The sequence below is a fragment of the Hyalella azteca genome, unplaced genomic scaffold, assembly GCF_000764305.2.
Source record: "Hyalella azteca isolate HAZT.00-mixed unplaced genomic scaffold, Hazt_2.0.2 contig4307, whole genome shotgun sequence".
Lineage (NCBI taxonomy): Eukaryota > Metazoa > Arthropoda > Malacostraca > Amphipoda > Hyalellidae > Hyalella > Hyalella azteca.
In genome coordinates this window covers 138,650-153,592 of record NW_025934527.1, presented here as the reverse complement: position 1 = coordinate 153,592, position 14,943 = coordinate 138,650, and positions in this window count along the sequence as shown.

Sequence of the window (14,943 nt, the reverse complement as noted above, 5' to 3'; positions counted from 1 at the left end):
TTCACGTTGTTGTTTGTTCTTTATGGACTCTAACTTTCTTAATCTATGCTTGAAGAATTGTGTCCACTCACAAAATATCGCTGAACGATGTTGTTTGATTTCATCCTCAATGAATTCCTATATCTGATTCTGAGCGATAGTTTATGCGAATTATAACAGGGTTTTTACGGGGCCAAAGATGTGTTGAAAACAAATATCATAGAAGATTAGCAAATTGTGATATATAAGCGGTCGCAATTTGGTTTTAAATTTAAACGAAATTTAAAACGGCTTATTGGCAGCATGTCCCACAAAAAGTTTAACGACGCCACTAATGTACGTTTAACAAATCAGTTTCCCAAAACAAACGTTGTTTGAACTCGTTGTCTACCTACTAAACATGCAGGATTCCAGGAGCCACCGACAAGCACATAACCCAAACATGCAAGCAGCCCCAACATGTTCTCAAACATGTGCACAACTAAGCATGACCGAGCATTATGTTTAGTTTACATTCATACACTATTTACTTGAGCCTTTAATTTATGAGCGGTCAAATTATTGTGACTTGCGTCACGTCTTCGCATATTCTACCATTGCGTATTTATACGCGATAATTTATATTTATAAAAGGAAAAATGACCATGTAAAAGAATATGAAACTTTCTCAGTCTTCCAGTCAATATGTTTTCTTTGGTACAACTTCGTCACCCGCTGATGATGTTAAATTTGTTTAGCTGTCAGGCTTCGATGAAGATTGCGATCATCGATTTCTCAAATACTTATTGTTTGCTAGGCAAAATTAAAGAAGCAAATTCATTACATTGGCGTCCAATCGATCAGCACCTATCCACGAATTCAGAAGACAAAATGATGCAGATGATTCTAGCGAGGCCATTAGAGAAGCTGCGTGCCGCTCGTCAAGAACAATTCAACTGAACAGTAATGTTATTATCTTCCGTTAGCATTTTTTATCAGAAATCGTATGCTACGTAAGAAAATAAATATAGAATTCCGGAGTTGGATAGTGAAATACAAATCTCCTAATATCACTTTGTGTGTTTTTTTAACTAGTTGGGAACGAAGAAATATTTAAAGACGAAAAAAGTACATTTTGCATATCACAGCTTGATCACTCTTCTTTTTGATCGATTGAAATTTCACGAATGGGAATTTAAATTAAACTAGTTTGAAACTAAAATCATCATGGTTCTACATCAAATCACTTTAATCAACATTCTGAAAACGTTATTTTACATGCTCAAGGCTCATGCTACGATGCCCTATATGAAGATCAGAGGAAAATACAAGTTCTCTTATCTTTATTTCGCTATAAGTTTTGGCGCACATGTATTCCTCACTGGGCTTGGCTTGTGGATCATCCATTCGGCATTTGTTGCATCAACGGCAAATTTCAGTGAAACTGTGCATAATGTGTGGGAAATGTCGTTCTGGATTATGAACTTGACATTTCGGTGGAGTTTCTTCTTGAATACGAAGAAATTTCACCCGATTCTTCGATTCGTTTGCAGTCCTAACAGAAATGCTGCCAGAGATCCATTCTATACAGTCTTCTTCTTCATCACATCCATTGTAATTTACTACAATTCAGTTTTGTGGGGATGGAAAGAAATTGTAAGACAATACTTACTAATTTCAATCATTAACTCTGCTTTGTGTCTCTTGTTACACCCAACTATTATCTTCATGTTATTCTACTTCAAAACGTTCATGAAGCAAGTTACTGCAGACATCGTTCAAGCGGTGACAGTCCTGGAGAGTTGTTCGGGCGTCAACAATCCCGGATGTGTTGGATTAGAAAACAAATTCTCCCTTCAGAAATTTCAAAACTCAAAACTCGATCATCAAAAACATGTTGAAAATGTCGCTTATTGCACAATCAATGACGTCACCAACGTCGCCAGAGGCAAATTAGAAGACAGCATGGAGTTCAGTCAGCCTATCAGCAGCTCCAGTCCAATGGTGAAAAACCAAACGTTACTTTTGTGCGACATCGAACGCAATTTGAAACAAATTCGCAAAGTTATCTGCAGCATGTACGACATCTTTTCCCTTCCTGTCTTGATGCTTATATTTACGCAAGGAGTGAATTTGGTGGCACAGGTCTATTTGAACATGTACGGTGAGAGATTGGGTTTTATGATGAATCTATCGATTATTTTTCAAACGTTCACTTACTGTTGGTTCACCGTCGACTCCCAGGGCGACTACGTGCAAGCTGTGAGCCTCTAGAAACGTAGACTATAGAACAATGAATACATTTTTGAGGAATACAAATCATTTCTAACGCATAAATCTGTGAATATAAACCTGTTCATTTTTACCGTATTTTTTACTTATGTAACAAAACTAGCGTTTTGCAAAGCAAGAACAATCATCATTATAAAAATGGATACATGCGTATTCTGAAATGTAAACTTGCAATATCAATCCTAATGTAGTGCGAATAAGGCAATATAAATTTCTTCGATGCTCGTACGGATTAAATGTTAATTTCCTCAATGGATTCATTAAATTTTCGTGATGTTTAATGGTACTTTAGCTAGCGCAATCGTTCGTAGAGTTGTAAATGAAATTTCAGTTATAACCGTCGTGTTACTGGATGGCAGTCTCACATTTTAAATCACTTGAGAATATAAACCTCAAAAAATTATACCGGCATGTTATTTTTTTTCAGTGCGAAGAGGGAAGTCGTCAAGTGAGGAAGCTCTGCGCCGCCATCGGAATGAATGTAGTAACCCGTCAACAGGTAAATTTAATTACCGCATTAATTAAGGATGAAAATATTCTAGGCAAATCTGCTAATGCGAGTTCAAGTACTAAGCAATCCTCTACAGTTTCCTACATTTTATTAGTTAAATGCACTGAGATTATATTATTTTATATTATTAGATGCACTGAGAAAATATTATTTTGTTGTACTGCTAATCTTGTATTAAATTTTATTCTACCTGTCCAAGCTCAAGAAAATCCAGATCGAATTGGAGCAGATGCCGAGGTTCAAGATTCTGGGCCTCTTTGACCTAGACCGACGATGTCTCTTGTCAGTAAGTATTCAAGTATTCAATAATTTAAGATAAACGTGTGGTACATTAGTCATAAAATTAAATTTAAAATATATTTCTCACGATATCTTTATCCACATGAATCCTTGCATATGCACGAACATATCGTTTGCACTGAGGAACATGCTAGAACACATGTACTCGTATTGCGGTCATCCTATCTTTGTCCGGCAAAACGTGGCAATTTCGCATGCTGAACTTTCGCTGGAACGAAACTTTAGAGGGCAAGTGTGCCTGCGAGTTAACATTTGTTGATATAATTCAATAATTTTTGTAGTGATCTAAATGAACTGAAATGAATTGAAAATTTTGTACTTATTTCATTGAAAATAAAGACATACTTTCGGATACGAGCATACGAGGGATGGGACTTGCTATGTTATAACAACTGAACACGCTACTACTCGATGCGGGCCAAAAATCATATACGATTCCTTCAAAATATCAAAGATAATTGGGTCGATAGTCTTGGATTAATGTTAATCTGGGAATAATGATAAGACTAAGTTAATCTTGCCAGACTTTATTATTGAAGTATTGAAAATTTGATTGGTGGTTTTTAGTAGTAGCATTTATGTGTGACACGTCGTTGCGAAAGAGGACGTGCGTCAAGCCAGCGCATTCATTTAGATACGCGTAATTTCATTTAAACTTATCAGTCTAAGTTCTTTCCATTTATATGTACTTCACAACCACCATTACTTATATATTATATTGACTCATATACGAGTTTTGTGTGTCAATCCAAACATTCGACTGCCATTCTATTTAACAGTTAAGAAAATTTTTTTTTCCTCGAGATAGGTTCTATATACTTTCAATTTATAAATAACGTGTATAACTTGTATTGATTTCTATTTCGTCATACATGTAATTTTATCAAAAATTTTATTTTTCCATGTGGTATACCTTATTCAATGCGGCTCATTCTTACAATAAATTCTTAAAATTCCACTACACCGTAAACAATTTCCTCGCTTACGTTGTCTGATGAAAATATTTGTCTATTGTTAATAATTGTGTTCTTTCCAGATTATTTCAACAGCCTTGACGTACGTGATCATTCTGGTGCAGTTCCAACAAAACAGCGATGCATCGTCAGGCAAAAAGTAATCTTCGTGCGGCGTATTCGAAGAAGTTCTCGCGTAGGAATTCGGGATTTATTTAAAAACGCGACGTCATTGAAAAGTTGTTCATTTCATCCAGTCCACTTCTTTGTGAATGAACTGCCTTAAATCTGTGCGAATAAGCTGTATTCATCCTGTATAAATATATTACATTTGAACTGTGTGAATGGACTTCCTTAAACTGTGTGAATGGGCTTAATTCAATGTTGCCTTTACCCGGTGTAAATGAGCTGCATTCAACCATTCAATAATTATTGTGCACGATAGAATAGAATAGTTTGGATTAAAAATTAAATGATTGAAGACTAATTAATTAAATAAATACTACTGGCTGTTTAAAATATGAAAAGTCCATCCAAACGCTGTTTCGTGCGCATTATCTTTAGTAATTCTGGGTGGACCTCAAAGGTTCATCGTCAATGACTAAACATCACTTTGTCACAAGCATCATGACTGTCCTGGTCGCTAACACAAACCATTATTATTTGTTCGCGCATGACGTAACAATTTAATGACAACCATATAGCTAGTAACATCGACGAAAATAAGTGAACAGTGACGAAAATGATAACAACGTGATGAAAATAGGCAAACAGCTTGTAATGAAAATAGACAACAGTGTTTAAAATAGACAAACAGTGATTAAAATAGACAAACAGTAATGAAAATAGACAAACAGTGATGAAATTAGGCAGAAAGTGATGAAAATAGGCAAACAGTGATGATAATAGCATAGAATAGAAAATAAATAATAGAAATGTCGGCACTGAAGAAATAGGCCTTTTTGCCGATTCTTGTACTTTTCGTGACTTGATTCCACAAGGGATCCGGCCTTTGGAACCCGATCTTTCCATAGCTGACGATTGATTGAGATAACTACTGGACTTATTGCCTGGTCCGTAAGGTGCTAGGCATTTTACGACTGAACATATGCTCCTGCATAGCTTCGTCTATTCTGAAAATTGATCCAAACATTGATGGCAAACAGTGTTGATAAAAGGCAAACAGTTATGAAAATAAGGAGACAATGACAAAAATTGTCATTGACGAAATTAAGTGACGAAAAGTGTTGGTTGTGTAAATTTCCGAACAATCGAATCGTTCCGAGTGCAAGCTCATTCTGTCAATATTTGTTGTAGTCACGCAAGATAATCATCATTATCGATCACTTGGACTGTTTGTGTGCCCAGAGATAATAAATTCAATCATTAATCGGAGTCTAATTTATATCTTTGTTATCCAGTTGATCGACGCACCGTCGTGCAGCACCAAACAAATAGCAAAGAAGTCATTATTTTGAATGTATAATCTGTCACTGGAAGTCAGTGTTACGGGAACGCGTGTCAAGAGCGTATCAAACACGAATTATTATACTCCCATTGTGCGCTTCTTAAAGATATGAATAGTGAGGCTGCTTAGTGAGGAAAGAAGCAAGAAGGAAAATTATTAGAGGGCTTTTAAAAACATTTATGCTCAGACAATTTAAACAATTACAAACGCTAGGCAAAAAAATTTCACGATAAATACGGCGTTCGTTTCGTAGATCTTCGAGACCTTTTATTTTATTTTTATTTACAAGGAAATTTATTCTCAATTACTGAAATTGGCAAATATAATCACAATGGTTCTTCATCATATGACTCTCATCAACATTCTTAAGGTTTTATTCTACATGTTCAAAGCTTGTGCTGCAATGCCGTACAAAAAAATCCACGGGAAATTCAAATTTTCTCACTTATACTTCTGTCTTTGTTTTGGTGCACACGTTTTGCTCACTGCGATTATCCTGAGCAAAATCCGCGCAGCATCTGTAAAATCAACGGCAAGTTTTGAAGACAATGTGAAAAACGTATGGACTTCCGTGTCTTGGTTAATGAATTTAATATTTCGGTGGAGTTTTTTCTTGACAACTAAAAAATTTCAACCGATTCTTCAGTACGTGAACAGTCCTCAGAGGTCTACTGACAAGGCTCCTCGGTATACTGTTTTCTTTCTAGTCATATGCATCGCTACATACAGCAAAGATATTATCTTCGGAAGTAGAAATATTTCACGAACAAGCGTGGTTGTTTCAATATTCGACTCCATAGTGATTCTTTTCCAGTACACGCCATGTTTCTTCATGTTATTCTACTTGAAAACACTAATGAAACAAGTTACGGCAGACATCGTTCAGGCATTGACACGCCTTGAGCGTTGTTTTGGAGTCAACGGTCCCAAAACAACTTGCTGCAATGCCGTACAAAAAAATCCACGGGAAATTCAAATTTTCTCACTTATACTTCTTGCTTTATTTTGGTGCACACGTTTTGCTCACTGCGATTATCCTGAGCAAAATCCGCGCAGCATCTGTAAAATCAACGGCAAGTTTTGAAGACAATGTGAAAAACGTATGGACTTCCGTGTCTTGGTTAATGAATTTAATATTTCGGTGGAGTTTTTTCTTGACAACTAAAAAATTTCAACCGATTCTTCAGTATGTGAACAGTCCTCATAGGTCTGCTGACATGGCTCCTCGGTATACTGTTTTCTTTCTTGTCATTTGCTTCGCTACATACAGCAAAGATATTATCTTCGGAAGTAGAAATATTTCACGAACAAGCATGGTTGTTTCAATATTCGACTCCGCCGTGATTCTTTTCCAGTACACGCCATGTTTCTTCATGTTATTCTACTTGAAAACACTAATGAAACAAGTTACGGCAGACATCGTTCAGGCATTGACACGCCTTGAGCGTTGTTTTGGAGTCAACGGTCCCAAAACAACTGTATCAAGAAATGAAATAGTGCAACGAAGAACAGGTTCTTTTAAACTAAATGGAGCTGAAGCTCAAAAACATTCGTCCCGTTTAATCCGGGAACAAAGTTTCAGTACGAAAGCCATCAGAGGGAAAATTGGACAGTTTCAGAAATTTCATCGCGTCGTCTCTAAAATGCGAATTGTTCGACGAAACAAATACTCACTATTTTGGGACACTGAACAAATTTTTATAGAAATTCACAAAGTTCTCGACAGCCTGCATGTAATTTTTTCAATGCCAGTACTAATGCTTTTACTGATGCAAGGGGTGGAGTTGGTGGCGGCCATTTACCTGAATATGTACGATAACAGTCTTGGCTTAGCTACTAACTTGTCTTTGGCGGTCGACATCTCTCTTCATTTATGGCTCACTATCGACTCGCAGGAAGAGTACATTCAAGCTGTAAGTTGTCGTAAGAAACATTGCCCTGAATCATTGCATATATTTTTTCTAATTTTGAAAATAAACCCTGCTCCAACTACGCCTTATCCATGGAAATTTTTATAAGACAGATTTTATTGAGTCACTTCTTCTTTTATTTATCAATTCAAGCTTGAAAATCTCCCGCGTAAATTCTTACTTTACTATACTTTTATATTTTTTTCATATTAATTCCTGAAATATCATACCTAATTTATTAGGAGCAAAATAAAATATGAATTCATTTATGCAATTACGCGACATTAAAAGTTTATGGCTTGTTACAGTCACAGTCTCTTTACAGCCACAGTCTCTTTACAGTCACAGTCTCTTTACAGTCACAGTCTCTTTACAGATGCAATCTCTTTACCAATGCAATCTCGTCTCACATGCAATCTCGTCTCACATGCAAAATCGTTACAGAGGCACTTTAATTTGATTTTAGATTCGCGTTCTGTTTCGATAAAAATTGTGGGAAAATTATGTTATGTATTAAATCGCTAGAAGGCGTTCATGGCTGAACAATTTCGGATGAAATGAAGTTATTTCTGTTATAACGGCAACCATGGCAGGGCTCTGCTGTAAATTTTGCAATGCAATTCAGCTGTTGTCCCGGTAAATTGCCATGGAATATTATGATATTTTGTTCGGGGAAAATCCAGGTAGATTCAAAGGTGCCGAGGCCTATAAAAGAACCGGGCTCGCCTCCATGATGATGAATTCTTACACGTACAACGTACAACAAATATTTTTGTATTGATTGACTTTTTAACATCAATCGTCTCTGATATTGTATGGTTAATACGTGGAAACTAAGGTGAATTCAATAAAAATGAATTTTTAGGAAGATTTTTAAAAATATAACATTTATTTTAGCTGCAGAATGTCTTGTTGGAGCTGAAGCAGCTGCCGAGGTTCAAAATACTCGGCCTCTTCGAACTTGACCGCCGATGCTTCTTATCAGTGAGTGTCTCGATGAAATAGACGCATTAATACTTTGAAATTAATTCCTTCAATACGTTAAAATACACGTTTGAAAAAATGAACAATACATTTTGAAAAGCTTCACCATAATCGGAACATAAATGTAAATTTTATTGTCAAATTGGATTGGGATAACGCAGGAATGACGGAATTTTTGATAACACGAACCTAAACTGCTAGTACGTCATATTTCTGATTAATAATTGTGATTTTCAACAGATTATTTCAACAGTCCTGACGTACGAGATCATCCTGGTGCAGTTCGGGCAAAGTAACAGTAATTCGTAAGCAAATCCTACGAGAATTAACGCTTTTAATCCTTCAACTGATCATCAAACTCTTGACCCAATGTAGTCCAAATTCTTGATGCAATGTAGGCCTAATTTCCAGCGCCCTATAAGTATTGTTCTCAACACCGTGTAGGTCTAGGTTCTCTATTCCTTTTCTCCTAAATTCACAATTGCCTTGAATGCCAAATTGCGTATGGTTCGTAGTCCCAATTGTTTGATTTGCATTTAGGAAAAATGCGACATTTTGACGAATAATTAAGACCGTCTCACCAGTAACAGGCCAGCATTTTCATACCCTGTTAAGCATAAAGATTATACGTGTATTGTGGTAACCAATTATTTTGGGGCACAATCGTTGGAATCATTTTAATGCATAGCTAAATATGATAATTTGTTAAAAAATGCGGTTGTCTCGAATTTATTATTAGTAATTAAATAATGACATTGTTTTGCAAGGGCGAATCACAAATTGATGTAGTTGGTGTTTCACTCTGAATGAAAAATTTTTCTTCGTTAGTTAAAATTTTTCGATAGAACCATGTTAATTTTTGAAGTAAATCAACGATTCTATTCGTGAATACATTTCTAATTATTGCTTAAATCACGCCCAATGTTCAATCATGTGCCAGGCCGTCATTAATATTTGATAATGCGGAACATTTTCGACTTCCTGCGATGAATGCAACTCATCGAGGCCGCTTTTATCCCAAAAAAAATCTATTGGAAAAAACTCCCGGAAACGTGATTTCCGTTGGTGACTTATGTGCCGTACCGACGAATTCGCTTCCGCTCGCTCGACGAAACCGATGATTGCAAACTACCATTGATGTGATGAGTGGAAATGATGGGTTAGAGGACCCGACGACCACTCTACCATCGTTGTGATGAGTGCAAATGATGGGTCAGAGGACCCGACGACCACTCTACCATCATTGTGATGAGTGGAAATGATGGGATAGAGGTCCCGACGACCACTCTACCATTGTTGTGATGAGTGGAAATGCTGGGTTAGAGGACCCGACGACCACTCTACCATCGTTGTGATGAGTGGAAATGATGAGGATGGGTATTGACGGAGAATGCAACGTTGGTCCCGTAATTTTTTCTAGGACTAACCGACATCACCAGAACAAAGAAAACGGCCCAATATTTCCCCAAGTTAACAATTGTCACAAATATATTCAACTATTTAATATCTAAGACGTGTGTTTCTTAACACCTTTCGTGATATGTTCATCGGAGCTCTGGATGGACATGAATATCTCATAAGTGTTGACTTGGGATATTAAGTATCGGCACATACTTGGTATTTACATTTGTGATGGGGGTCTGGTTTTAAGTTGTTAAATGAAGTTGTATTCTATTTTTGTTGAATTTGTTTATATATGTAATAATCAGATACGTTCTTAGTCATATTGATTTCAACTTTGTTCACGTTTGTGCGGGTGGATAGGCTCGAAGTTGTTACATTTGTTTGTATTTGTATAATTTTTGATGATGGAAGACTGATCCAAGTTGTTATGTTAATTTGTATTCAGTACATATATGGTGCACTAATTCCATAGCTTAATAGGAATGATGCTTCGTAATATAATTTAAGCCGAGGAGCTTTCTCTGCCTACATTAATGTCGTGCGATGAAATTTAACAAAATGTATCCATAATTATAAATCTCTTCACATAAAACCTAATCCATGATTATAGCCCTACTCACACAGAACTGTATACATGATATAAATATATTCACACAGAAGGCAGTTTAACAGGGCAGCTACTAATGAATTTAACGCGGCAGCAGTTCATGAATTTAACATGGCAGCAGTTCATAAATTTAACACGGCATCAGTTCATAAATTTAACAAGGCATCAGTTCATAAATTTAACGCGGCAGCAGTTCATAAATTTAACAAGGCATCAGTTCATAAATTTAACACGGCAGCAGTTCATGAATGTAACACGGCTTCAGTTCATACATTCAACACGGCAGCAGTTCAAGCAATATATGAGTACTGAACGTTATATTATATTATTTGGGTGTTAAACATAACTCTACTGATCACGCTATAGTGAATGGTAGCGTGAGCCCTCATCACTTTCATCGTGGGGAATATCGTTATAGCGTCAAGGCCACCGCTGCGTTGTAGAGCGTTGCACTCGCATCGCTTTCTCTTTCCCGCTCAATTTGCTTCCTAATATCACATCGTCATCCTTCTCCTTTCTGTTCTACGTACGTATATCCTGCTACTTTCGATCTATTGCATGTATGTTCTTTATTTTTATTGTTACATTAATTCAGTGATGGATATGGCTTCCAGTAAGTTGATCCAGTAAGTTGTTTCAAAATATGGAATTACTATTTTGCGTCTTTTAAATTTAATTTATTTGTATTATTTTCAAGATTAAATTTACATTTTTGTTCAATCCTTCCGTTCACGTTTTGTATTTCCTCACTATTCTCACATTACGGATAAATTTTCAGGTCTAGGTAATACCCCAACACGATAAGTTGAATTGATATGCCTCCTTATAGCCCCAACATATTTTCAATGTCAGGCTTCAAACACACAAACTTTGACAAATATCTTTAAAATTATTACTAATTAAAGAAAATATTCAAAAAAATTATTGCTAATTTTAGACCATGCGAACTCGCATTATGATAAAACTTCCATTACAATGAAGTCTAAGGAAACAATCAGCAAATTCTTCGTGTCATTTATAGTTTATGTGTATAATATTTATTAGCGTATCTGATGCCTAGAAAATAAGAGGCTTGCATTCTCCCCGCATCAGCGGTCGCAAGAGACACGATGACTCAGCAACTTTACGCGCTGTCTGGGAAACTACGGTATTTCTCAATGCAGTTCTTATAAATTTTTAGACGTCACGATGTGGTGTATTTTATTTAGCCATCTAAGACACCTATGATTTTTTATTATAAGATATTTTTTCAATATATTTTTCTTGAGGACATTTTCGCCTACCCTGAGAGAAAAAATTTACTTATTGTCGTTATAATTATTGAATTTCAAATTCAGTACTTGAATCTAAGGGTAGCACAGTTTACCTCGATACATTTTTTTGTCTGATTTTTTTATTTAGTTTATTTAGTAATAAATTTGGCCATTTAATCATCAAAGTTGTTAAGGATTAACAAGGTTTTTTTTGAATGCCCATTACGTTTTAAGATTACAATTAAAATGTGACATGGATCAAGTGCTCATTACTTTCCCCACAATATGGCTTCTAGTACCATTGTTCGTAAAACAAGCGTTTAATTGCATATTGTAGAGGAAAAACTTAATATCCTTGATCTTGACATCCTCTTAAATTCTTATTTTTTTAATATAGATTGAGATTTGCTCATAATGCATCCCAAATCCATTAACTATTAATTAAATTAAACTCTTTGTACTCCCCGTGTCTTTTATAATTTAAATTTTCACGAACAGGTAAAAAAATTCGTAACTCAATTTGATAAGTCCAAATCTGGGTTGGAATTGTATATAAAATATCAGCAGCGTTCTCTCAGTTTATATTACCTTCAGTCAACATTCTCATTAGCCAAGGACATAAAAAAATAAAATTAATATTTCTTAATGAATATTTATCAATCCTTACCAATTGATTACATATTAGAGGTAATTTTGATTAATATTTTTCACGTGTTTAATTGAAATTTTACGATAAAACTTGTAAATTCAATTAGAAGAGCAAAAACACCATCAACAAAATTGTCACCGCTGAAGCATTCACCGAGTCATCTTTTCCGTCCACGAGTCCCGAGAATCAGCCGAGTGTGTAGGTCAGTCAGAGGTTTTCGCAACTCATGTTTATGCGTCAGAGTTTTTCGCGTCCGAGGTTTTCTCGTCAGAGGTTTTCGCGTCAGAGGTTTTAAATTCAGAGGTTTTAGCGTCAGAGGTTTTCGCGTCAGAGGTTTTAAATTCAGAGGTTTTAGCGTCAGAGGTTTTCGCGCCCGAAGGTTTTCGCGCCAGCGGTTTTCGAGTCCGAGGTTTTCGCGTCAGAGGTTTTCGAGTCCGAGGTTTTCGCGTCAGAGGTTTTCGAGTCCGAGGTTTTCGCGTCAGAGAATTTCGAGTCCGAAGGTTTTCGCGCCAGCGGTTTTCGAGTCCGAGGTTTTCGCGTAGGTATTTTTCACAGGAGAGGTTTTTGCAGCATATGTTTCTGCGTCAGAGCATTTCACGCTAGAGGTTGTAGAGGACATTTGCGGTTGTGTTTTTTGTTTAATTATGGTTCAACAAAATTTTTATTCCAAAAATTTTTCGCTCAATTTTAATCTTTTTTGGGAAAGAATGTTTAGATCACTGCAAGTATTAAATAGTCTTATGCTTCACAAAATATTATTGGAAACGATTTTCAAGTTGACTGAAAATTGTAACCATTACAACTTTCCTGCTTTATCGAGATAAGAAAACAATCAAATTGTAATTAACGATTACCAAGTTCAGATTATCATTCATTTTAGGAACTCCTTAAAAATTTTTATGTGTGTAATACCAACAAGAAGTCGAGTGTCTCTAAATATAAACGCTGTACTATCTTCCGGTAATAATGTACATGCACACAAGTAAACACGATTCATTCACTTATACAGATGCGATTATAGAGAATAATTTAATAATAATATTATTATATATAGTTTGTAGATCAGAGTCCGTATGATTTGATTTCCACCAATGATATTTGGATTGCTACTTTTGCGTAAAAAAAACGCAAGAAAAGACATAAATTAATTTTAAATAGTACGACATAGATTTATATTTTATTCAGTAGTTATATGCGTGGTAAAGGTAAAGATCAAAGATCTGTTTTCTTTCTAGGGACGTGTTCTATTGAACAAAATCTAACCTTTTTTTCTTCATTACAATTATTTTGACTTAAAATAACTTCAGTGTCCTGGTAACGGCAAAAGATAGTGAATTAATTCATTTTATTAAGAAACTTAAACATTAATGCAGGATGATGATGTATTTTTGAATCATAGTTAAGTTACGAAAAAATTAAAAATTTGCTAACGTTTTATCTATTCGTTTCATGCCATCTTACACGCCCAATGCTGAAGACACGTTATGATTTCCTTGAACCTGAGAACGGCACGAAAATTTAAAATTCCCCAGTCGTGCGCCACTGATATTTAAATCTGATCTCGAAAGGTCAGTACTCAAAGCAGACGAATTTTCCGGCGAGCCAGTCGATGTTTCCATTACCTGGAACCGCGACATGATAATAAAAATACTGAAATGGAAAACAATTCTTCATCCGGGGTAAAACCTAGACGGACTCATTCGTACTGATTTTATCGCGGTCTGGCCGACTGGCATGACCGCTTTTTCATCTTCCCGATTCTTAAGATAAAAATATTTCGCTAAAGTGCTGTAGCAGCAGTAAATCCATTAACATTGAAGCAGAGAGTTGCGAGTTTAAAACCCGTAGCCAGTTGTAGAATTGGTGATTGAAATCAGCATGAGGCCGGATGGTTGAGTACAAGTTTGTAGCTCTGATTTGCGGGTTCGATACCTACAGCTGTTAAATTCTATTATAGTCTATGCATCCAGGACATGCTTCGGCTAATCTGTATATTTTACATCCGGAACTGAGACTTGCATTTCGCTATCTATTCATCTAGTACTCAGTTCAGCAATTCCGAAACAATATCGTCATGTTTCAGTTCAGTGATTCCGAAACCTATTCATTCAGGATTTAGCACGGTGATTTAAAACAAAAATTTCATTGAAACCTCTATAAATTTCCGTTAAATAACTCTGCTGTATTTCAATTTTAACTAAATATATCTGCATCCTGCCTGTTGTTAAAAATAAATATGTTATTTTTTGTTAACACTTCATATGGTGTCTTCGACTAATTTTTCATAGAAATCAAAACTAAGCCAGCAACCAATACTGTTAAACAATCTATGCCGTAATTGTATTAATCCTCTAACAATGGTCTCGGTACTGCCTAGCTGCGATGCTCATACTATCCGATTCATCCAGGAAGCTCGGCGCCATTGAAGTGGGCGGGAAAAGTTCACATCCGCTCCGCAGCGCGCGCGTGGCCGTGAACAGCAAGGAGCGCCGCGCTGACTAGTTCGTGGAAAATACCGTCACATGAATTCTGTGCAATGTTTGATCATGAGGTAAAGGAGACAGGGAGTCTTCCGCTCCATTGGACTTCCCATGCATACGATTATCGGTTATTATCCCTAGCTACGCAGGAGGATGGTAAATGACTGAGATAGT